This window comes from Equus caballus, chromosome 2 (assembly GCF_041296265.1).
Source record: "Equus caballus isolate H_3958 breed thoroughbred chromosome 2, TB-T2T, whole genome shotgun sequence".
NCBI lineage: Eukaryota > Metazoa > Chordata > Mammalia > Perissodactyla > Equidae > Equus > Equus caballus.
Genome location: NC_091685.1, coordinates 21,187,333 through 21,211,523, shown reverse-complemented (window position 1 = coordinate 21,211,523; position 24,191 = coordinate 21,187,333). Strand labels below are relative to the sequence as shown.

Genomic DNA, 24,191 nt, shown 5'->3' with positions numbered 1-24,191 from the left:
GTGGTGGGCTTGGGAGCAAGTGGCCTTCTGAGTTCTAACGTGAACTTAAGGAGCCAGGGCCTGGGGATATCTACCCCTACTTGGTACCAGCCTGTGGTCTTCCAATTAGTCATGAATTCATTCATTTACTCATTTAACAAATACGGTCGCATCTCCTCTGTACCAGGCAGTGGGCTACATGCTGGGGTGCAGTAGTAGGAAAAGATGTAGCGTCTGTTCTCCTGGAGTTTACAGTCCAGCAGGGGAGCGTCATAGACACTGTGAGTCGCCTACTGCACATCCATTCCCATCGCCCCCTCCTCATTCCAGACAATCCTGATCTTGTTCAGGTGGCCGTCTCCCCCCTGGATCCTGCCCTGTGCATCAGTGGAGATGAGTTGTAGGCCCAGGGATGAACCATGATTGTAGTGAGCCAAAAATGATGGTCCCGAGCCTCTCGTGAATGATTGGGTTAGGTATGGGCACGTGACACAATTGTAGCCCACAGATATAAAGAAAAGCCTCCTGGGCTTTCTAGGAGAGGCTCCCTCACTTTTGAAACACAGTACCATGTGGGAGCCAGCCTGTAAGATGACCTCCCAGTGTCTCCTACCTCCTAGAGTTCTCACGTGTGTAGTCCCTGCCCATGTTGTGCCAGGGCTGGGCCAAGTGACCGATGGAGCGTCACGTCTGAGATTCGGTCACAAAGACACTGCAGCTTCTGTCTTGGTTGCTCTCTTGCTCTTGAATCACTCGCTTTGGAGGAAGGCAGCTGCTACGTTGTGAACAGCCTTTGGAGGGGCCCACGTATCAAGGGACTGAAGCCTTCTGCCAACAGCCATGTGAACGAGCTTGGAAGCAGACCCTCCAGCCCCAGTTAAGCTTTCAGATGATTTCAGCCCCGGTCCACAGCTTGACAATAACCTCATGAGAGACCCTCTGCCAGAACCAACCCGTTAAACCACTCTTGGGTTTCTAACCCTCGGAAAGTGTGAGACAATAAATGTTGTTTTAAACTGCTAAGCTTTGTGATAATTTGTTATATAGTAGTGGTTTAAGACACAACAAGGAGAAAACCCTCATCGTATGATAGGAAGTCCAACTGCGATGCCTGGAATTGCTGCATCCATCCTGCTAACCAACCTGAGGACGAAGCAACATCAAGGGTGGCAGAGCAATGAGATGGGGAGCACCCAGGTCCTCCCTTGAGAACACCACTGAATTAACCAGCCCCAAAACAGGTCCTACCACCAGACAGCCTTCCTTATTGCTCAAGCCAATGGAGTTGGCGTTTCTGTTATGTGTGGCCAAAAGCTTCTAAATTATCTAGGGGTACAGATGATAAGCAAATATGTAAATGCAATTCTGTTGTGAGCTACAATGAAGAAAATGAACTGGATAAAAGCATGGGCAATAAGAGGGAGACCTCCTCAGAGAAGGTGTCCTCTAAAGACGCAGCATTTCAACTTGACCTGAAGGATGAGGAGGAGCCAGCCATGTGGAAAAGAGCAAGGAGAAGAGTTGCAGGTGAAGGGCGCAGTCTGTGGGAAGGCCTGAGGAGCAGGAGCAGGGGCAGGGTTGCTGAGGCATGCAGACAATGAAGAGAGCTGGGTGGGGAAGGAGAGGTGGGCGGGGCTGAGTCACAGGTGTTGGGGATGAAGGAGGGGCAGGAACGGGACTAACAGTTTCTGGACCTTCTCCTTGGTGAGAGCTTTGTTCACCCCTCCCAGCCCCCAGCTCGTATTCACACCAAGGCAGAAGAACCAACATTTCCCTGAAGGCAGTACCCTCAGTACTCTTGCAGGGGAATCATTTAGTCACTCATTTATTCATTCAATAAATTGTGGAGCACCAGCTAAGCCCCAGAGGGATACGACGGTAAGCAAAAACCAGACGTGGAAGCTCCCAGTGCTTCCTGGTGGGGAAGAGGGATATTAACCAAATAACCACACAAACAAACGTAAAAATAGAAAACGTGATAAGGGCTATGAAGGTGGAAGACAGACAGCAATAAGAGCATCTAACAGGGGGACCTAGGTTGGGGGTCGGATAAGATATTCCCAAATAAATGGTGTTTAATTTGAGATCTGATGGGTGAGTAGGTGTTGACTGGGCAAAGTCAGGAACATAGAGAAAGGAGAACAAAGCACTTTCCAGACAAGGAAAAAGCATATGCAAATGTCCTGCGTGAAAAGGAGGTGTGTTTGTGCACCTGGAGGGTGGTAAGCAGGTCTGAAGGAGTCTGCTTTTGCTCACCACTGCATCCTCAGAGCCTGGTACAATAGGCGCTCAATATTTGTCGAATTAAGAAAGGTCCGTTGAGGAGGTGGAGCTTGGCATGAGGTGAGCCAGGCCGTGCAAGGCCTTGTAAGGCTGTGTCAGGAGTTTGGATTTTATTCCAAGGGCCATGGGAAGCCACTGAAGGCTACTAAGCAGGGAGTAGGAAGTGTGACATGGTCAGACTGGCATTTTCATTAGACCACTCTGGCTGTCGGGTGGGAAACCGGCAGGGACTTGATTGTAAACTGGGAGACCAGTTAAGAAGTGATTGCTGAGGTCCAGAAAGGAGATGATAGAGGTTCAGGCTCAGGAAATAGAGATGGAGAGAAGTGTGCAACATTAATTTACATGTTTATTCAAGAAACGTTGGGCACCTACTATGTGCCAGTCACATAAGTGCTGGAGATTTCAAGTGAGCAAAAACTGGGGCCAGCCAGGTGGCACACCGGTTAAGTTTTCACGTTCTGCTTCGGCAGCCCAGGAGTCACCACTTTGGATCCCGGGTACAGACCTACGCACACTGCTTGTCAAGCCATGCTGTGGTAGGCGTCTCACATATAAAGTAGAGGAAGATGGGCATGGATGTTAGCTCAGGGCCAGTCTTCCTCAGCAAAAAAGAGGAGTATTAATGGCAGCTGTTAGCTCAGGGCTAATCTTCCTCCAAAATTAATTAATTAATTCAAAAGTGACATAGTCTTTACCCTCATGGAGCTTATAGTCTAGTGGAAGAAATAGACATTAATCAAATAATATTACAAACAAATGGACAGGTACAACTATGACAGGTATGTGAAGGAGAGGTATATGGTGCTAGGAGAGTGAATAATAAGGGATCTGACCCAGTCAGGGAGGTCAAGGAGAGTGTCCCTGAGAAAGCAATGCTGGAGCCGAGATCTCAAGGAATAGGAGCTAACAAGGCAGAAAGGTGGGATTCCAGACAGAGGAAGCAGCATGTGCAAAGGCCCTGTGATGAGCACATCAAGTATAGTTGGAACAGAGTGAGATGGAGGGTGGTGCCAGACAGGTTGGAAGGACCAGACCACACGGGACCCTGTGGGCCATGCTAAGAGTTTGAGTCTTTATTGCAAGAGCCGTGGGAAGTTGCTGAAAGATTTCAGCAGGTGGGTAACATGATCAGATTGACGATTTGAAAAGATGATCAGGGCTACCAGCTGGAAAAGGAACTGAGAGAAGGGGAGTGACAGAAAGAAGTCCAGACAAGAACACGAGTTCTGGTGAGAGACGATGGGCACAGCTCCAGTGAGGGGTGGAAACCAAGAGGTAGATAGAGGAGGTGAAAAAATGGATTGGACATGCGGATTGAAAAAGAAAGGTGTCAAGGACGATTCCAAACTCTCCAGGTCAAATAACCAGATGGGTCCTGGTATGGTGCACTGAGAGGGAGCTCTGGAAGCGAGCCACGTGCAGGGGGACAGATCACGAGTTTGACCTGGAAGTCGCTGGGTAGCAATTTCTTGTACAGGTCTGGTGCCCGGGGATGGGTCTGATCCCCTAGGCTGGGAGGGAGGGGCAGGAGGGCAGCAGGGAAGGGGAGTGGGGGAGTTCCAGGAGGGGAGCCGCGGGCATGGATCTCTGGCGGAGCAGGGCTCTTCCGGGAAGTCCTGGGGCAGGGCGGGCTTGGGCAGAACTGGCCAGGCTGCAGACCTCCTGGTCTATTTCCTGGTTTCCCGCCGCCGGAGACTCAGGAATGTCCGGTCGGATCGTGAGAATGGAGGCGGGGCAGGGGCCCCATGCTCTGCAGAGCCCTCCCTTTCTCCAGCTCTGCCCTTTCCCCAACAGGGCCAGACTTGGCAGGGCCGGAAGGAGGCAGCACATGCCCTTCCCTCCTCCTCCCTCCATCCCAGCCGCCAGCGCTGCTGAACTCCGGCTCTCTTACAACACTGCCCCCAACACACACCCTTTCTTTACCAGGACTCCCCGGCTCCACCGCCGGCGGTCCGTGGGAGCCTCTCAAAAGAGCAGTCACTCCACCCTTTAGCCTGGGCCCGGCTACCCCATGGACGGGCATCTGGCGCCCTCTCGTGGTTAAATTGGCACACTGGCAAGATAGGTGAGGTCCGAGCTGCCGGGACCAGACGCAGGGCTGTAGCTGAGAGGTCAGGAGGTGTGTGTCCAGGCCTGGCCGGGGACTCACTCTACAGCTGTGAGCAATTCCCCTGAGCTCTGCGAGCTTCAATTCCCTCGCCTGCAAAATAGGGCTATTGATGCAAGTGAGGCATTCCTTGAGCTAACACAGAATAAGTTTTGTTGGTTATGAGGCCCTCTCCCCACCTCAAGGGGCCTTGACATCATGGGACAACTCAGTCCTGGGTACCACCAGTCCCTTCACCAAACCACTCCACTTCAGACAGCCATGGCAGACATACTGATGTGGCCCGAATATTGAGCACTAATTATCCCCAGGGCCAGGTCCTTACTTTGAGGGTGCTGGGTCTAGAAGTGGAAAGAGACATACAATTACAATACAACGTAAGAGGTCAGCAACAGAACCAGCCACAGGGTGCAATGGGCAGATAAAGAAGAAACATTTGATCCAGCTTCAAGAGGGAGAGAATGTCAAGGAGGCTTCCCGTAGGAGATAACATCTGAGAAAATCCTTTAAATTAAGGGTTGAGAACTTGAATGCCTCCAAAGGGCAGCCCCTGGTCTACAATTGCAACTGGCTCACAGGTGGAATTGGATCCCAGTACTGCCATGAGTGGCCTAGCAGGGGTAGAATGATGGTAGGGGTCTGCCCCAGGTGTGGGCAATAAAGGTGCATTGTCTGTAGGAATTCAAGAACCATAATAGAAAGGACGAAAAGTTGTTCTGCTTTTGAGTATCACCAGCCATCAGCAGTTTTAAACAATGTCAGTTAAAACATAATTCTCTCAAGTAGAGGAAGATGGGCATGGATGTTAGGTCAGGGCCAGTCTTCTTCAGCAAAAAAGAGGAGGATTGGAGGCAGATGTTAGCTCAGGGCTAATCTTCCTCAAAAAAAAATTCTCTCTGAAAAAAATATTGGTCTGTTACTTTGGTCTGTTAGTTACTGTTGAGTTTTAGTAATATATATGTAAACTACAAATTTATTACTTATCTTTTAATAAACATGAGGTTCTACATGGAAGTTAATTAGGAGAAATCTTACTTGAATTGACACAGACTCAGATACACACATTTGTTTTAAAAGTGATTTCTTAATAATTTGGGATCGCTCAAGCTTGCTTTGGGCTCAGTTGGTGTCTCCAACTCTGTGACAATACATGTTCCTGAGCTTAAACAGTAGTTTCAAGAATGAACAGTGACACACTGATTGTAAAGGCGAAGAAACAGAAGTTAAGTTACTTCAATTCTATCATTCCACGGGACCATTTGTGCTAATAAAACTTACATATTTATTATTAAAACAACAATAAACAGAATTTTGTATTTAAAATTTAAAACAGTGGGAACTCTAAGGTATAATATTTTTTTGTTTGGAAAGTGCAAATTTTAATTCAAACATGAAATGTTTTACCAAATTTAAATAGTATCTTTAAAAGTTAAAGTTATCCTTTTTACTTTTTCTCCATTTTTTTAAATTATGGTAAAATATACATAACATAAAGTTTACCATCTTAAGCATTTTTAAGTGTGTAGTTCTCTGGCATTATGTACATCCACGTTGTTGTACAGCCATCACTACCAATCATTTCTAGAACATTCCACCTTCCCAAACTGAAATTTTTTTTTTTTTTTTTAGATTTTTTTTATTTTTTCCTTTTTCTCCCCAAAGCCCCCCGGTACATAGTTGTGTATTCTTCGTTGTGGGTTCCTCTAGTTGTGGCATGTGGGACGCTGCCTCAGCGTGGTCTGACGAGCAGTGCCATGTCCACGCCCAGGATTCGAACCGACGAAACACTGGGCCGCCTGCAGCGGAGCGCGCGAACTTAACCACTCGGCCACGGGGCCAGCCCCCCAAACTGAAATTTTGTCCTCTGTGAACACTAACTCCCCATTCCCTCCTCTGCCCGGCCCCTGGCAACCACCATTCTACATTCTGTCTCTATGAATTCGACTAGTGCAGATACCTCATATAAGTGGAATCATATAATATTTGTCTGTTGTGACTGGCTTATTTTACTTAGCATAATGTCCTCAAGGTTCATCCGTATTGTAATGTGTCAGAATTCCCTTCCTTCTGAAGGCTGAATAATATTCCATTGTATGTATCTACCACGTTCTGTCATCCAGTCGTCTGCTGATGGACCATTGGATTGTTTCCACCTTAGGCTACCGTGAATAACGCTGCTGTGAACATGGGTGTACAAATATCTGCTTAAGCCCCTGCTTTCAATTCTTTTGGGTATATACCCAGACGTGGAATTGCTGGATCATACGGCAATTCTATGTTTAATTTTTTCAAGAAACCGCCATCATATTTTCCATGGTATCTATACCATTTCACATTCTCACCAGCAATGCACAAGTGTTTCAATTTCCCCACTTCCCCACCAACTCTTGTTATTTTCTGTTTCACTTGTTTTTTTAATGACCATCATTCTAATCTGTGTGAAGTGGTATCTCAAGGTAGTTTTGATTTGCATTTCCCTGAAGATTAGTGATATTAGACACGTCTTCATGTGCTTATGGGCCATTTGTATGTCTTCTTTGGAGAAATGTCTATTCAAGTCCTTTGCCCACTTATTAATTGAGTTGGTTTTTGTTGTTGAGTTTTAGGAGTTCTTTACATACTCTAGATATTAATCACTTATCAGATATGTGATTTACAAATATTTTCTCCCATTCTATGGGCTGCCTTTCAGTCTGCTGAATGCGTCTGATGCACAGCAGTGTTGAATTTTGATGAAGTCCAATTTATTTTTTTCGTTTGGTGCCTGTGCTTTTGGTGTCATATCCAAGAAATCATTGCCAAACCCAGTGTCATGAAGCTTTTCCCCTATGTTTTCTTCTAAGAGTTTATCGTTTAGCTCTTTTGTTTAGGTCTTTGATTCATTTTGAATTAATTTTTGTATAGCAATTCATTTTTAAAAATGAAAACACTAAGCATTTCAGAGAAAACTTACCTAAGAGCAAGATTCAGTCCCTGGGCTTTGGATGCTAGTATTCCTCAGGCTTGATTATGTCCTCTTCTCACTCACAATTCCAAAGTTGTTCTCATCCACTTCTGGGGCCCAAACTACCGTGCACGTGAGAGGCTGGATGGTGCGGTTAAGAGCACGGATCCTGGCACTGGATTCCTGGGGTTCAAACCCTGGCTCTGTCACTAGTAGTTGCGTAAGCTTGGGTACATTACTTAACTTTATTCCCTCTCATCTGTAAAATGGCAAGAGTGATGGCACATACCTCACAGGTTTGCTGTGAGGAATCAATAAGTTAATGTATGTAAAGAATTTAGAAAAGCGCCTGACACTCGGTAAATCTCAATAGACGCTAGATAACATTTTTTGGTTTTGTTTTCTTTATGCTGATGGCTGCCAAATAAGAATCTCCAGTCCAGACCTCTTTCCTGAGGTTGACAGCCTGCACATCTGTCTGCCGGACATCCTGGCTTGGACATGTTTTTTTTTTTTAAGATTTTATTTTTCCTTTTTCTCCCCAAAGCCCCCCAGTACATAGTTGTGTATTTTTAGTCGTGGGTCCTTCCAGTTGTGGCATGTGCCACGCCACCCCAGCATGGCTTGATGAGTGGTGCCATGTCCGTGCCCAGGATTCGAACCGGCAAAGCCCTGGGCTGCTGAAGCGGAGTGCGTGAACTTAACCACTCGGCCACAGGGCCAGCCCCCTGGCTTGGACATCTTGCAAGTACCACCAATTCAACAGGACTCACAAACTCCTTCCCAGAGAACACCACCAGGATCCGATAGTCTCCCAAGCCAGAGAATCTCTGGGAAGTCACTCCTCATGCCTCCTCACCTCTGAAATGTCTCTGACTCTGTCCCCGGTGCCCTCATGTTAACTCAGGCTGCCATCCTCTCTGCTGTCCTAGAAAGAACAGCAAAGTTTTCTCCTCCAATCTAGTCTCTTCACAACAGCCACAAATCTGCCCAGGGCACTCCCCTGCCTAAATCCTTATCAGGCCTTCTCATCACCTTCACGATAAAATGCACACTCTGTAGAGTGGCTTTCTGCGGGCTTCTCAGCCTGTGACTCTCACACTCTTCCTCTCTTCTCTGTGTTCCCACCACCCTGGATTTGTGACTCTTGTCCGTGTCTCAGGGCCTTTGCATGAACTCTTCCCTCAGCCTGGGACACACCCCCCTGGCTGCCTCCCCATAGTTGGCTGATGACTGTTCAAATCTTAAATATTGCTTCTTCCAGAAGGCCTTCTTTGACCCCAGAGCTCTGTACCTACCCCAGCACAACAAACGCTTTATTGCCACTGTTCATCTATTAACTGCTCCGCTGCCAGAGCCTGAGTCACAGGGGCAGGCACATTTCAGTTGTGTTCTCCCCTGTGTCCTGTCTGGCCCCCTGTGCCTGGCACGCAGCAGATGCTGTCAGTGTGCAATAAATGTCTGAAAGGGAGAAACAGGAGCAAGAGTGTGGAAGCAGAACAGTTGGGGGAATGAGGGAGACTAACAGGCAGGGCATGTTCCTCTGGTGCCACGCGAGACAGGCAGCGATGTTGCCAAGTGTCCCGGAAGCTGGACGGGAATCAGGCACCGAGCGCCTTGTATCCTGATTAGCTGGCAAGTCTATTCTTTCTCCCATGGCACAGAAGACCCCAGAAGGGTTTTAAGTCAGGAGGTGACGTGACTGGAGGTGCAACACCAGCTGGCCACGGGATGGAGGCAGGTGGGCAAGACGAGAGGCAGGAGGACTGTTGTGAGGCTGTGGCAATAACATGTCTCTGGAAGGAAACATAGAGAAGTGGGGAAGGGGACTTGGTGGCTGAGGGACGGGTGGAAGAGATATTCATTGCGTGCTCTTCTGTACCTATGGAATTTAGAATCGCGACTGTATTACCTGGTCAAAAATTCAATTAAAGAGCAGACAAAGGGGTATGTTGCAATAATCTAGGCAAGACATAGTGTCTATAAGATTTTATTTTTTTACGGAACACTAATGCTGACTCTTTAAAGAAAATGAGAAGATACATACAAGTAGAAATAATAAAAAGTAGAATCCCCTGAATTTCCCCCTACCCAAAAGTGCACAGTAATAGAAACACTCCCTGTTTTCCCCTCTAAAGCTACTGGAAGGTTCTGGATGAGGGCTGAGGGCAGAGGTTTATCCCCTGCTGGGGTTGCTGGATTTCACAAATCAAAATGCAGGGCCCCTGGGGCCGGCCTGGTGGCACAGCGATTCAGGGCGCACGTTCTGCTTCTCAGCGGCCAGGGGTTGGCCGGTTTGGATCCTGGGTGCCGACATGGCACCGCTTGGCAAAACCATGCTGTGGTAGGCGTCCCACCTATAAAGTAGAGGAAGATGGGCACAGATGTTAGCTCAGGGCTAATCTTCCTCAAAAATAAATAAATAAATAAATAAATAATAAATTTTAAAAAATGCAGGGCCCCTGTTAAGGTAGAATTTCAGATAAATAATGAATAATTTTTTAGTATAACTATGTTCCAAATGCGGCATGAAAATACTTCCATTAAAATAGTCTTTGTTGTTACCTGAGATTCAGATTTCCCAGGGCAGCCTGTGTTTGATCTGGCAGAGAGCCCTGCTCTGTCCCCTTCCTCTGCCCATACTGCTGGTCCTTTCCCCAATTTGTGTTTTAAATCCCCATTTGAATGATTTTTACTTTAAGTCACTCAAATCTGTTTTAAAAATTGCCACCAACTTTTCTGCAGGGTCCCTGGCCTTACACAGCGCTCACCCCAGGCCCTGCTGGCCCAGCACACAGCAGGTGAGGTGAGTGGGAGCGGCAGGGCGGGCAGCTCTAGCAGTGGGCACTGACAGCTGGGTCCTGGGCCCTGCATCCTGGTGACAAACACTGGTAATTGAGTCTGGATGCTGAGCACTGGGTGCCAAGCACAGGGAACCATGTCCTGGCTCTGAGCTTTGGACTCTGTTTCCTGGAAACCAGGACCAGGGCAGAGGTCACAAGTTCCCGGTCACTGGGCAGAGGGTACTGGGCTCAGTGGCAGTCATGAGCCTGGTGTCACTTACTGCCCAGGGTGGTGTCGGGGGTGAGGCGCTGCCCAGCCCCCCAGTTGTTTTGTAACAGCTGCTGGACTAGGCTAGAGGAGAAATTTAAGGAGCTGGGGGGGCGGGGAGAGAGGGGAAGTGGGCAGGGCAAGGCCACTTGGGCAGGCTGCCTTAGGTCCCAGGTCCTGGGGGCGAGAGCAGGCTGAAGCTCCAGGCCTCAGGGCCCTAGGGGCAAAGGCAGGTTGGGTGGTGGGGAGAGTGGGGACCTTTGGGGCCCCTGTCTTTGTACCCTCCTCCTTTGCCAACCTCCTGGCCCGGCTCCCAGGCCGAGGCAGCTGGAGTGATTAGCGTGGGCCGAGGGAGTACGAATGCCAAAGGCTTGTCTCCCTGCTCAGAACACAAGGATCCAGCCAGAGCAGATGGCACGACTTAGAGTGAGAAAAAGAGACCAGGAGATAAACAGAGATAAACAGGGACAGCACCAGAGACAGACCGGAGAAGAAGGGCAAGACAGGCTAAGAGTGAGCAGCCCAAACAGAGAAATGGGTGTCGTGGCAGGGCCAGATCAGTAGCTACCTTCTCTTTACCTCTTCTTAGAGCCTGCCTTGTCTGAGTTTCTCCCCACTGAGTCCCCCATCACAGCGTTTCTCAGCTCAGCACTATTGATGTTTGGGCCAGAATAATTCTTTGATGAGGGGGCTGTCCTGTGCATTGTAGGATGTTTAGCAGCATCCCTGGCCTTTACCCACCAGATGCCAGTAGCACCCTTTCCCCCCAGGTTGTGACAACCAAAAATGTCTCTAGACATTGCCAATGGTCCCTGGGGAGGAATTGCCCCCGACCGACCACCTTCCCTGCTCCCAAGTAGACGCATGTGCTTGAGGAGAGGCAACTCCTGGTGTCTGGCTGATTCTCCCATCAGCCCTTGTCCATCCCCTTGGCCCCAGCGTGGCTTCAACTGCCCCGATTTGGAAGCCATGGAAACTGGGAGCGTTACTGAGACTGAGATGGGGTCTGAGGGCTGCTGAAGCAGCAGTCAACAAAGTCCCTGCCTTCAGGGTGTCTCTGCTCGTATTCCATCCAGAAGGTGCCACAGGTGTATTTTGGGATGCACTAGAGGGTGCTTTGTGAGTGGATGTGCACTCTTGTCTCTAAGGGAGGAGGGAGACATGAGCCTCCAGGTATGTCTGGACTAGGTATTTGTCGCAAGTCTGCATTTGATCCACAATACTCAGCTGTAAGACATGTCACACTTATTTCTCTAAATCACATTTTCTACCCCAAACTCCCCCCAAATTCAATCACAATCATATTTTGGGAATCCTCTACCCAGTGGTGTGCTGGTAAATGGCTCGAGGGGGGCTGGTGCTAGGGAGGGACTTGATTTTGCCTTTGCCAATTTCCATGGTGTAAATACTCCCACCATGGCCAATTTCAAGCTGTCAACATGATGTCACTAATGGCGTTGCTGGGAAGAGGTGGGTAGCAATGCACCATTACGTGGCGTTTCCGCCACACAGATGTGAGTAACCCCAAGAGCATAAATAATAGCAAAATACAGAAAAATTATCAGGAAGTGATGCCCTTTGAATGTTATTGCCTTTGAATACACTTTATTTAACTGTAAGTTTACATAACTTAGTTTTTTATAATGCCCCCACCCCTCCGAAGCACTGGGTACAATTCCTGAGGGTTTATCCAGTCCGCAACGCTCAGGGGAGGACTCTGATCGTCAGTCAACTTCCATCTATCCTCGTGGGTCTGCGTGGGCTTTTGCCGTGATTCCCAAAGCACCACTCTCAGCACGCATGCAAACAGCCATCCCCTCCCCCCACTAGCAGCTGCAGCTCTGCAGGCCCATCAGAGGTCCTAGGAGACCCGAGTGGGAGGGGTGCACAGTTGCTATTACTCAAGGAAAGACAACAGCAGCAGCAAAGACACTCAGACCGCTGTTCACTTTCTCAGGCTTGGGAAAACTCTTCCAGCCTTCTCTGATCGGCCCACTTCCGCCCCTCTGGAGCCTGGGAGCCCTGCCCTCTGGAATAACCCAGCTCCACGTCTCCTAGAGCCGGACCTTGGTAAACAAAAGCCTCGACTGGGGGAATGTCTTTGGTGCCTGGCAACCTCTGTTTTCGGCCTGGCAACCCCAAAGCCTTTAACAGCCTCAGTCCCCACCCCCAGGCACAAAGGAGGAAACATACCCACAGCAAGGAGACCAAAATGCAAATTACGACCTCAATATGTTTCTCTGCAGCCTAGTCAGAGCACTGCGGTGGCAACAACCCACTGAGGCACTGAATTAAACAAAAAAGGGTTGAGGTTATGAAAGGAGAGGTTCCAGCTAGAGTTCAAGAAAGTTTTCCAGACCTGCCTGCAGAGAATTAAACCCAGACACTGTGAAGGTAAGTAGTCTCCCCTCCGGGCTGCCCCCGCAACCACTCAAAGCTGATATGCCTCCCCCATGCTTATATAATGTCCTCTGATGGCTCCCTACAGCCTCAGGATGAAGTCTTATTAGTAGCTGAGTGCCTGAAACTTGTAAGGTAAGAGTAGTCCTATTTTACAGGTGAGAAAACTGAGGCTCAGAGAGGGTAAGTTACTAGCCTGAAGGCACACAGCTAAAGAAGTAGTCAAGGCTAGAATGTGAACTCAGATCTGACTCCAAAGCCTGTGTTCTTTGCCCTGTGTAACCCCATCTCTCATCCTTACCTGACACTAATCTACCTCTGCAGCATCCCCTGCCCACAACTTCCACCACCTCCTCACACAGGAGCCGGGGAAAGGAGAGCAAGCAACAACTTGCTGAATTGTGAAACAACAACCTTGTGTTAGTTAATGCTGGCCAGACCATAAGAATATTTTACAGCTTAGTGTCATTGAACATTTTTTCTCTCTAAGCAAGATAAAGAGTTTCTCTGCCTTGGCACTACTGATATTATTTTTTCTATTTTTTTTCTTTTTTTGAGGAAGATTAGCCCTGAGCTAACATCTGCTGCCAATCCTCCTCTTTTTGCTGAGGAAGACTGGCCTTGAGCTAACATTTGTGCCCATCTTCCTCTACTTTATATGTGAGACACCTGCCACAGCATCGCTTGAGAAGCATCGGCACTATTGATATTTGGGGCAGGATTATTCTTTGTTGTGGGGACTGTCTTGTGCATTGTAGGATATTTAGCAGCATCGCTGGCCTTTACCCACCAGATGTCAGTAGCACCCCCCAGGTTGTGACAACCAAAAGTGTCTCCAGACATTGCCAACGTTCCTCTGGGAGACAAAATGGCCCCCAATTGAGAACCACTGAGTTAGACCAAAGGTAAAAAAGCAACTGTTTCAAAGAAGTAGGTCTTGGGAGTAACTAAAATGTGCCAGCGAGGAGTAACTCCCCTGTTGTGAAGTAGCTTAGTGGAGATAGATCAGTGAGGTCCAAGCTCCTTCTTCTGATGCAAGATCCAGAGCAGTCCTTCGGAGCGCCCTTGAGGGAACACAATATTCCCATAAAGAACCTTTCATCTCTCCAGACCTTTGCTCTTTTCCTGCAGTGCCCGTCCCATCCTTCAAGAACCAGCTCAGATGCCTCCTCTCTGGGAAGCCTTTCCTGCGCCCCCAAGGCTGTTGGTCACTGGAGAGCCCTGAGAGCAGGCATTATACTGCATCCCATTTGTATATTTTGTATCCCTTTCTATCTCATAAATGGGGCAGGAATTCAATCAAGACCTGAGTCAATTATTTTATTTATACTGAGAACTTCTGTGGCAGTCTCTGTGCTAGGGGAATACGGAGGACACAGGACACAATGCACAGTCCAGTTCAGGGAGAACCAATGAATGGAGTTGGTACAATGCTAGCGTTGGGGTTTGAGAGTGATACTTACACCCCCTCCCCAAGTTCAGGCCAGCTGAGAGGTATGCACACAGGCCCATCAGGCAGGAGGAGGGAGAGCCAAGTCAGCTTTATTGGTAGCTGCTGGTATTTGGACCTAAGCTCAAAAAAATTTGCCCTCTCATGTCTAGATCTTGAGAAGACCCACCCAAGGGACAGTCTGGATCTGCAGGACAGACATACCTACCCAGTCTTTGGGCCAACCCTGAGAATGGGGTCAGCGAGGTAGTTCTCCAGATTTGCCTCTAGAAATCTGAGTGGAGCCCTGGCCATGTGTTCACCACATCAAGGACAGGAGCGGGAAGGTGTGAAAAGGGAGTGGAGCCCAGGTCTTATTTGCCTGTTGAAGCTTCTCTCAATCTCCTCGATCCCATAAAACATTCCTTCTCCCCAAGGGAAGATCAAGTGAATGAGAAAGGGAATGGGAGGAGGTAGGGTTAGGAGCTCTCTGGGGTCCCTTTTATAAAGGCACTAATGCCATTCATGAGGGCTCCACCCTCATGACCTGATCACTTCCCAAAACCTCCACCTCCAGGTACCAGTACATTGGGGATTAGGTTTCGACATATGAATTTGGGGAGGACGCAAACATTCAGTCTATAGCAGCCAGTCTTGGGGCCCCATTCCAAATCAAATGAATCAGAATCTCTGAGACGTGGGGCCCAGACATGGACATTTAAGACAAAATGTCAACTAGGTGGAGAATCTCTCCTATCTAAAAACGTAAGACTTGGAAACAGGAAAATGGGGGCCTTCAGCAGTGGTTCCCAAACTTGTCTGCATGTTGGAATCACCTGTGGAAATTTAAAAAAATAGTGATGCCTGTGATCCCACCCCAGAGACTGTGATTTACTTGGTCTGGGTGTTGGGATTTTTAGACTATCCCTAGATGATTCCAATGTACATACAAGTTTGGGATCCAAGGACTAGAGTATTTCCTGGTGGTATATGCTAGCTGATGGCTAAGGACTAACCATCTCTTGCTTAAGCTCAGCCATGAAGGGCCTCCTCTTGCCAATGATCAACAATACAAGCAACTGTTACCCTGACCAGAAAGTTTGGTTGGTTCTTCTGCAAAGCAGAGATGGAAGTGAAGGTACCTTGGTTGGTCTGAGCAAGAGCAAAGGTAACTGCTCCTCTTTTCCCCAGGTGGCTCTTCAGACTTAGAGGGTCACATACTGGTGCTGGTCCCAGTCTCTTCTGATTTCCCTTCTCACCTTCCTTCCTGCCCTGAGAGCCTCTTGTATACAATGGATAGCTCCAACAGCTTCTCTCTGCTGGTCATGACTCCAGTTTACAAGTGATGGAAACCCAAGTCGAACTGATTCATTAACCGGCTCATGTATGAAAGAGTCCAGAGGTGCTGCTAGCTTCAGGCATGGCTGAATCCAAAGCTCAACTGGTATAGCTGGGAGTATGTCTTTCTCAACACATGGCTCTGCCTTCCAGCTGGGTTGGCTTCATTCTCAGGAAGGTTCTCTCCAAATAGTGGCAAAGATGACCATTAACAAGTCCAGGCTGCTACTCTTCTAGTTTAGCAATCCCAGAAGGAAGAGAAAGCCCTTTTCTCAGTGTTCTGGAATAGGTCTCGGGTTGATACTCATTCCCTCTGCTAGCCTGGTTTGAGCCACCTGCCAATCACTGTGGTCAAAGGAATGAAATGTGCTGATCAGCTAGAGTCACCTGCCCACCCTGGAGCAAGGGTGGGGGAGGGATGGCTTCTCAAAGGATTATCAGAGTGCTGTTACCAGAAGGAAGAGGAATGGAGGGCTGTTGAGCAGGCAGAGAAACAGATGGCCACTGTATTTGCTCCCAGGTTACTGAAGGAATGGAATGTGCAGAAATCACAACGTAAGGTAGGATCTGACAAATGCAGAGTAGGGTACTGGGGTACTCGTGAGGAAGGGGGATCTTGAACTGATAGATTAGCCTTTGATAGGTAGGGCCCCTGGGGAGGGAGGGCATCAGCTGGCACGAGGATGCAGGAAGCCCAGAGTATGGTCAAGATGAGCACTCATGACCAGAGCATTGTGTATGAAGGAGCTGAGGCTGGTGAGGACATGGAGGCCAGACGGTTGAGGGCCTTGAACTTGCCCTTCATCCTGATGGCAGTGGAGAGCCTTTGAAAGTGAAGGTGAAGCTGGAGAGGGTCAAAAGTTAGACCCCTCAGGGCCTTGTAGACCACATTGAAGATTTAGGGTTTGATCCTGAGGGCACTGGAACCAGGGATGACATGATCAGAGTTGTACTGGAAGAGACAGAACTCTGACTACCTTCCAGAGCATGGCCTGGATGGAGAAAGGCAGGAGGCAGGGAGGCTGGGCAAGAGACCGTAATCATAAACAACACTTATATACCGCTTACTCTGTCCCAGGCTCTTTTCTAATGACTTTACACCAGTTAAGACATGTGAAGACCTGAAACAGGGTGGTAGGGGTTTCAATAGATGTTCTGGGCGCAGAATACATTGGACTTTGTAACTGATGCCATATGGGAGATGAAGTAGAAAGAGGAAGCCAGGATTCCTCTGAGATTTTTAACTTGGGGGAGCAGGATAGAGGAGCCCCTATCAGAAACAGAGAAAGGAGAGCTAAGAAAAGTCCATACACATACACTGCTGCCAATTCTGTGCCTAGCCCACTGCCCGGACCTAGGAAGATGAACAACAAACAAGTTGTTGCCATGCAGGTGATGGCTGTGCAGGAGACACAGGTATGTCATGGATGATTTCAGGACATTGTAACGAGGGCGGGAAGACTTGTACAAGCAGAATAGGGTAGGAAGGCAGTAATAGCACTTCCATCCACACAGTTGCTCAAGCCAGAGAGCTGGGACGTCAACCTTGGCTCCTCCCTCCCTCCCTCGCTCATCTAGTCAATCACAAAGACCAGTAGATTTGATCTCCTAAATATCTTTTGAGTATCTTGAATCTGCCTACTTTCTTTATCCCCACTGAGAACACACTAGATCATGCCATTGTGTCTTCTCATTTGAACTACTGTAATATAACTTCCTAATTGGTTTCTCCACTTTCCTTCTGGTTTGCCCTAATCCATTCTCACACTGTCCAGAATAATCCTTTAAAACAGGAAATCTGGGGGGCCAGCCCGGTGGCATGGGGGTTAAGTTCGCACATTCCACTTCAGTGGCCCGGGGTTCTCTGGTTTGGATCCCGGGTGTGGACCTACACACTGCTTGTCAAGCCATGCTGTGGCAGGCATCCCACGTATAAAGTAGAGGAAGATGGGCATGGATGTTAGCTCAGGGCCAGTCTTCCTCAGCAAAAAGAGAAGGATTGGCAGCAGATGTTGGCTCAGGGCCAATCTTCTTCAAAAAATAAAAAATAAATAAAATAAAAAAGGAAATCTGAATTCCTCCCCTGCCTATAAACCTTTCAATGACTTCCCATTACTTTCAGACTAAAATCCAGTATCTTCAGCCTGGACTATAAGACCCAGCAGGATCTGCCTTATGACTTCACCAGGCTCATTGTGCTTTAGTTCCTACTACCGGATGTGGCAGAGTCAATGGCAGGCCTAACAATGTTGAGGATGTGCCAAGTTCCTTCAGGCCACAGGGCTTTCCCTTGTGTTTTTTCTTCTTCCGGGAATGCTCTTCCCCAATTAGTAGCCTGGTTAACTACAAAGTTTATCAGTCACTTTCTCAGGGAAGTCTCCTCTGACCTTTTAGCCTCAGGTCTGGACCTCCAGATTCTATGCCAAGAGTCAGTACACATTTTTTGTAAAGGGCAGATAGTAAATATTTCAGGCTTTGCAGGTCATAGTGTCACATCTACTCAACTCTGGATCATAGCCGCCATAGACAATACATAAACAAATTTATGGATGCCGAACTTTGAATTTCACATACTTTTCACAAGTCAAGAAATAACTAGCCTTCTTTTGATTTTTCTTTTTCAACCATTTAAAATGTTAAAACAATTCCTAGCTTCTGGCCATACAAAAAGAGGCGGCAGGCTGGAACTGGCCCATAGGCTGGAGTCTGCTGACACTACTTCTCTGTTGTCATAGGACATACCATACACTTTGCTGTAGTAATCAATTATGCATGTGATAGACTTCTTAATGCTGTCTCTCCAGTTGGAAGTAAGCTCTCTGAGGGCAGGGACCACATTTGTTTTGTTTACTGTTTTCCTCCTGGGCTGCTAGCACAGAGCCTGGCATCATAGTTAAGTACTCAGTAAATGAATGGAGTGATAAGGGGACAAGTGATAAGCGATAAGCCTTTCTTCCTTGAGAGGAGCTCAAAGCATAGTGGAGAATTTGGACATGTAAACAATTAACTACACAATTAACTACCCTAAAGCTGTTTTGGAGGGAAGAAGGGTTCAGTTTTCGGCAGGTTTAGTTTGAGATACAGGTGGGAAATCAGGATATGGTGACTTCCAAACATTTGGAACTACGTGATTTGAGGCTAAGATGTGGTTGTGGGAATAAGACGAGATGTAAAAGACTACTGGGGTATGCCAGCTCACTCAAGGAGAGAGGCTGAATGAGGAGAGGGTGGAGGCTGCAACTGTATGGCAAGTTTCTGGGCCAGGAAACTGGCAGAGGAAGAGAGAGGTAAGAAGAGATTCAGCATAGTTATTTCAGAAAACAGGAGGAACGACTATGTATTATTTTTGTATCCATCTAGTTTACCACTGTGTTCCTAGTATTTTGCACTGGGCATGGCATACAGTAGACACTCAGAAAATCTGTGAATTGAAGATTAAATTGCGTCAGAACATTTCAAGAAGCACTACACAGGATGCGGCCTACAGGAAGCGCTCAAAGAAGGAAGAAAGAGTAGGCAGTGTGGAAGGAATGCTGCTGAAGCCGGTAAGGGTGAGGGCTGATGTGGCAGGGTCTGAGACTTGAGCCTGTTAAGCTTTTCTCGTAGAAGAACAGTACACTCCTTCCATATTTACTCATGTTTACTTTGCCCTCGGGATGCAGAAATCCATCAAACCTGCTCTCTGTTCTCAAAGAGCTCGCAGTCTGGTGGGGAAGACAAACACAGACCCTGATAATTATAAAGTGCAAAAGTACTGTTGGGAGTCAAGAGATGGGGAGGAGCTAATAAACGTGGAAGGCTTCACAGAAGACCTGGCATTTGAGCTTAAGGGTTCGAGTTCACTAGGACAGGAATTCCAGCAGAAACCAGCCTGTGTAAAACTCTGATCAACGCAGCGGTTCTCAAACATATGCCTAAGAATCACTGGAGAGGTCTGTGTAAAATACAGATTCTAGGGCTACACCCCCGGGAAACTTCTGGTTCAGTAGGTGAGTGGCACCTATTTAAACAAGCTCCACAGGACCACACTAATGTGTTCCCACTGACATGGAAGGGGTGGTGGGGGCGGAGGATGAACCGAGAAAGAGCTTTGCCCATGGGATCGTGGGTCTCCGAAGGAGGTCACACTATCACAATAAAAACAACTCCATTTTGCGTCGCGCTTTCAGGGTACCAGACACTTTCACGTTCCTTACTTTGTCGGAGCCCGCGACAACTCTGTGCGGTAGAAACTATGAACCTCATTTCACAGGGGAGAAAACTGAGGCTCAGAGCAGGGAGACGATTTGCTCAAGGTCACAGAGCGAGAGGTAGCAGGACAGAGACTGAAATCCAAACGACCACATTCCTGCTTCGAGACTTCGGCAACGAAAGCAGGCCGCGAGTGGGTGGGGCTCAAGTCCTCCCTCCGGGCTGGTTCCAAAATGGTGGGGGCAGTGGCGTCAGCAACGCTCCCGCCCCTTCCGTCCACCTCCCTCCTTCTTCCCCAGGCCACCCAGGCGGGGGGAGGGGATGGAACGGAGGTACCCACGTGATGCCGACAACCTGGCGCGTGACGTAAGGCGGCGGGCGCAGCGCTCGCGTTGCCTTATGGGAAGCGTAGTTTAGCCTACCGTCAAGTTGGCAAGGCGGGACGGGCTTAGGACTACATTTCCCAGGAGGCAGCGGGGCGACGCCGCCGCTGCCGCCGTCGGAGAGCGGGGACGCGGGGCGCGCTGTCGGGCGGGGGCGAGGTTCGGGCCGGTTGTGCCGTTGCGAGGCTGCGGCTGCGATCGCTGCGGTGGGCCCAGGTGAGTGAGGGCCTGTGATGGGAATTAGGGCAGCTCAGGAGGATCCAGTCGTTTCATCTTTTACCTTTTCTCCGCGGCGGCTGGGTCAGGGTGCCCGGGCAGGCCCAGCACGGAGCCGCTCCCCCGCGCCTGCCTCCTGGCCTCTTCTGAGCGGGCCCTGCTCGCTCCGGCTCCTCCCCCTCCCCGCCCTTCAGGGCTTCCCCTCGCTCCGGCCTAGTCCCGACGCTCAGAGCCGCCTTTTCTCCCGAGCAGGTCCTACACTTCTTTCTTCTCCTTGCAAGCTGCCAGGGAGAGGCCTGCACCACTTGCATGTCCTCCTTTAGTCATATGAACCCCATTATTTGGATTTCTCCTTTTCCCGGAACTCTTGGGTGCCCTTCCCCCCGACCTAGTCTCAATTGGCCTCGTTCTGTCTTCTCCTAGAGCGCATGTGGCTGGCACTCAGTAAATGTTAGTGCCGTTTCGGATCTTTCTTAGTTTGTGGCCAGCAGAGGCATAGTCCAAATTTATCTGCTTTTATTTCAGTCTCTCGGGCTAAAGGTGAGGCCGACTTGCATTCCCATAGTAATCGGCGTGTTTCTGCTTATGAGGCAGTGTCCTTTGCCTCTCTTCCCAACTAATCAACTTTTATCAGCTATTGTCTTTGCCTTTCGAAATCTTAAGGGTGGAGCATAGCAGCAGAAGCTGGCGAGTAGCGCTGGTGCCAAGAGTTGGAAGCCATCAGTGTTAGTACAGTGTTTACGGGGAGGTTGTTAATTGGATTGAAGGAAAAGCCTCTGAGAGTATGGTGGAGCATGGCGAGAGAGAGCCAGTGAAGCTTCTGGTGGCAGCATAATAGAAAGATCCTGGAGCCGGCTTGCCTGGGTTCGCATCTTGGCCCTGCTAACTTTGATTTCAGGTGAAGGGGCGTCAACTTCCAGGTGCCTCAGTTTCCTTATCTGCAAAATAGCGGTGAGTAACAATGACCACTTTACAGGGTTATTGTGAAGATTAAATGAGATTAAACTGAAAATTGTTTGGCTCATTACCTGACATGTATTGAAAATTATTATCGTGGTCATCATTTATAGGATTTCTAGACTGTGGGCCTAGAGTGGAAAGGCCTGTATCACACCATCATTTGCCTCCCCTTCAGATGGCCCTCCCTTTTTTGTTTGTGGAAATACTAACTGTTGTAGTTTGTCCTGTTATCTAGATAGTCTGATGGGTGTATCATTATGTAGAAGCCAGTTAAGGAGCCAAAAACGACTGCTGCCATGAGTAACTAGTCGTGCAAATCGGGCTTAGTTTGTTTTTTGCTGGGGAATGTGTTTTGTGAACTAGTGTACACCCTTTAGCAATATCGAAAACAGTTTTTTTCTGCAGCCCTTTAGACTTGATTGTATTTTGTAGAAGAGGCGAATTGAAGTTTCCGTAACAGACTGTTTAACTAAAACCTTTTATGTCAATACAGCTCCATCTCGGTTCTTTAAACTTTTTAGCACAAGTGAAAGAGCTCCGGTTTTGGTGACTGGGATTTTTAGTCTGCAATCGAGGCACAGTCCTATCCTCGCAGTGGTGGTAGTAATAGTAGCAGCAGCAGTCATAGTAGGAATTCTTGACTATATTCCTTTGATACCAGGTACAGGTACTTTTTGAATTTGGTTTAGCCAGTGAAGTTATGGATTGTAAAAGGAGTGGCCTCTTTTCTACTGAGCAGTTGGTGGGAGGAAGCTTGGAGTATTTCCGAGGTTAGCAACAGGACGGGGAGAGATGTGGCTGGCTAAGAGAGAACATAAGACATATGATTGGTTGATTGATTGATTGATTTTTTTTGAGGAAGATTAGCCCTGAGCTAACATCTGCAGCCCGTCCTCCTCTTTTTTTGCTGAGGAAGACTGTCCCTGAGCTAACATCCGTGCCCATCTGCCTCTACTTTATATGTGGGATACCTGCCACAGCATGGCCTGCCAAGCAGTGCCATGTCCGCACCCGGAATCTGAACTGGTGAACCCCGGACCGCCGAAGCGGAACATGCGAACTTAACCACTGGGCCGCTGGGGCTGGCCCCACGATTTCTTTATTTTCTTTCTTTCTTTCTTTATTTTTGAGGAAGATTAGTCCTGAGCCGACATCTGCTGCCAGTCCTCCTCTTTTTGCTGAGGAAGACTGGTCCTGAGCTAACATCCGTGCCCATCTGCCTCTACTTTATATGTGGGAGGCCTACCACAGCATGGCTTGCCAAGCGGTTGCATGTCCTCACCTGGGATCCGCACCTGGGATCCAAACTGGTGAACCCCGGGCCGACAAAGCGGAATGTACGCGCTTAACTGCTGCGCCACCGGACCAGCCCCGATTTCTTTATTTTTTAGAATGCATAGTCTTAACCACTCAGAATCTTAAGGTGCTAGCCTGTTTCCCTTGGGCATGGTGACATCCTGGATTGAAAGAAGTGCGGTTAATGCTAGTCTCTCACATACTAGATTTTGGTGATTTGCTTCACACACTTATTTTGTAAACATCTAAGATTAATTCCGTATTTAACTGATTGAGTGATTGATTCAGCAAATAGTGCCTAAGAACCTACCAGCTGCAGGCCCCTGTCCTAGGTTCTGGGAATACATGGGGGTTTGGGCCAGAAGGGGCTCTTGCCATTTGGGAACTTACAGTATAGTGGGAGAAGACACCACAGGTAAGTAAGTAAATTACACATTGAGAAAAGTGACGTGAAGGTATTGAGCAAGGGACTCGGGTGGACACTAAAAAGGGAGAGGCCTGAGGGTGGTCAGACTTGTTCTTTTTGTTGAGAGTGAGGAGACCATTTTGTAGGGCATCAAGGAGACAGCATTCCAGGTGGAGGGAACCCCAAGTGCCAACACTAGAAGATGGGAAGAATTTAGTGTGCTTTTAGAACTGAAAAGAGGCCAAGTGTGGCCGACACATAATGAGGAGAGTGGTTAAAGACGAGATTGAGAGGTGAGGTTGTACACCGAAGCCATTGAAACCTTCTCATGGGTGGGAGGGGTTGCCGTCTGATTTATATTTTGAAGTCACTTTTGGATAGAGCTGGCCCAATGGCATGGCAGTTAAGTTCACAGGGTCCACTGGGTTCGGATCCCAGGTGTGGATCTAGCACCGCTTATCAAGCCATGCTGTGGTAGGCGTCCCACACATAAAGCAGAGGAAGATGGGCACGGATGTTAGCTCAGGGCCAGTCTTCCTCAGCAAAAAGAGGAGGATTGGCAGCAGATGTTAGGTCAGGGCCAATCTTCCTTCCCCCCAAAAAAAGAGTCACTTTTGCAGAGGTGTGGAAAATGGATTATGGGGGATATGAATTAAGAGGCTATTGTACCAGGTACATAGTAGTTGGTACAATACTGAAGATGGTAGTTGTTTGAAGTAGATTGAGGGAGTAGAGCTGAAGAAGCGGAGGGTTTGGAGATTACGTAGGTTTAATATTCTCTAGAGCAGGATGTTCTTAATCTATGGTCGGTGGACTACAAGGGACCCACGAACTCTAAAATTTTTGTGAGGAAGTCTGTTTTCTCAAGGAAAGGGTTGTTACCTTCCTTCACATTCATTAGAATCTCAGAGTTAAGAACCACTGTTCTAGAGTTTGTAACGTAGGTTTATGGCCCATAAAAAAGTAATTGTCCACCACATACCAGGAGAGTAAGAGTCATGGGCACTCTTTCTAAAAGATTGACTTTCTTAATCTTTCAAGGGAACTCCTCTTTTTTTTTTTTAAATCAAGGTTAAATGCCATGCCCTAGAAATCATCTTTTAGTTTCTTTTGTCTGGAAGTTAAGGGCTGATGGACATTCTGAGAAAGCTGGACATTAGTGAACCAGTTTAACAAAAACCCAGTTCCTATTGTTTTCTTTTCTT

General features: G+C 48.2%; 1 protein-coding gene and 1 long non-coding RNA gene across 5 annotated transcripts in view; one reads left to right on the top strand and one right to left on the bottom strand.

The window, feature by feature from the left end:
- Nucleotides 1-8,892: 8,892 nt before the first annotated feature.
- The window catches only part of THRAP3 (thyroid hormone receptor associated protein 3), an 81,027-nt gene continuing 65,728 nt past the window's right edge, over nucleotides 8,893-24,191 (top strand). The window contains exons 1-3 of one of the 4 annotated variants that reach the window (XM_023633282.2): nucleotides 8,893-9,057; nucleotides 10,062-10,122; nucleotides 12,614-12,761. The gene's annotated coding sequence lies outside the window, so the exon portion shown is untranslated. Of the gene's footprint in view, nucleotides 9,058-10,061; nucleotides 10,123-12,613; nucleotides 12,762-20,133; nucleotides 20,325-20,515; nucleotides 20,577-21,222; nucleotides 21,276-24,191 lie in introns of those variants that run through there. The other 3 variants (XM_070260427.1, XM_070260428.1, XM_001503634.7) reach the window with 3 other exon arrangements.
- On the bottom strand, nucleotides 9,291-20,479 carry LOC111771464 (uncharacterized). The gene is made up of 2 exons (XR_002805329.2): nucleotides 20,389-20,479; nucleotides 9,291-9,673 (listed from the first exon to the last, which is right to left on the bottom strand). It is a non-coding gene; the product is annotated as an uncharacterized lncRNA (long non-coding RNA).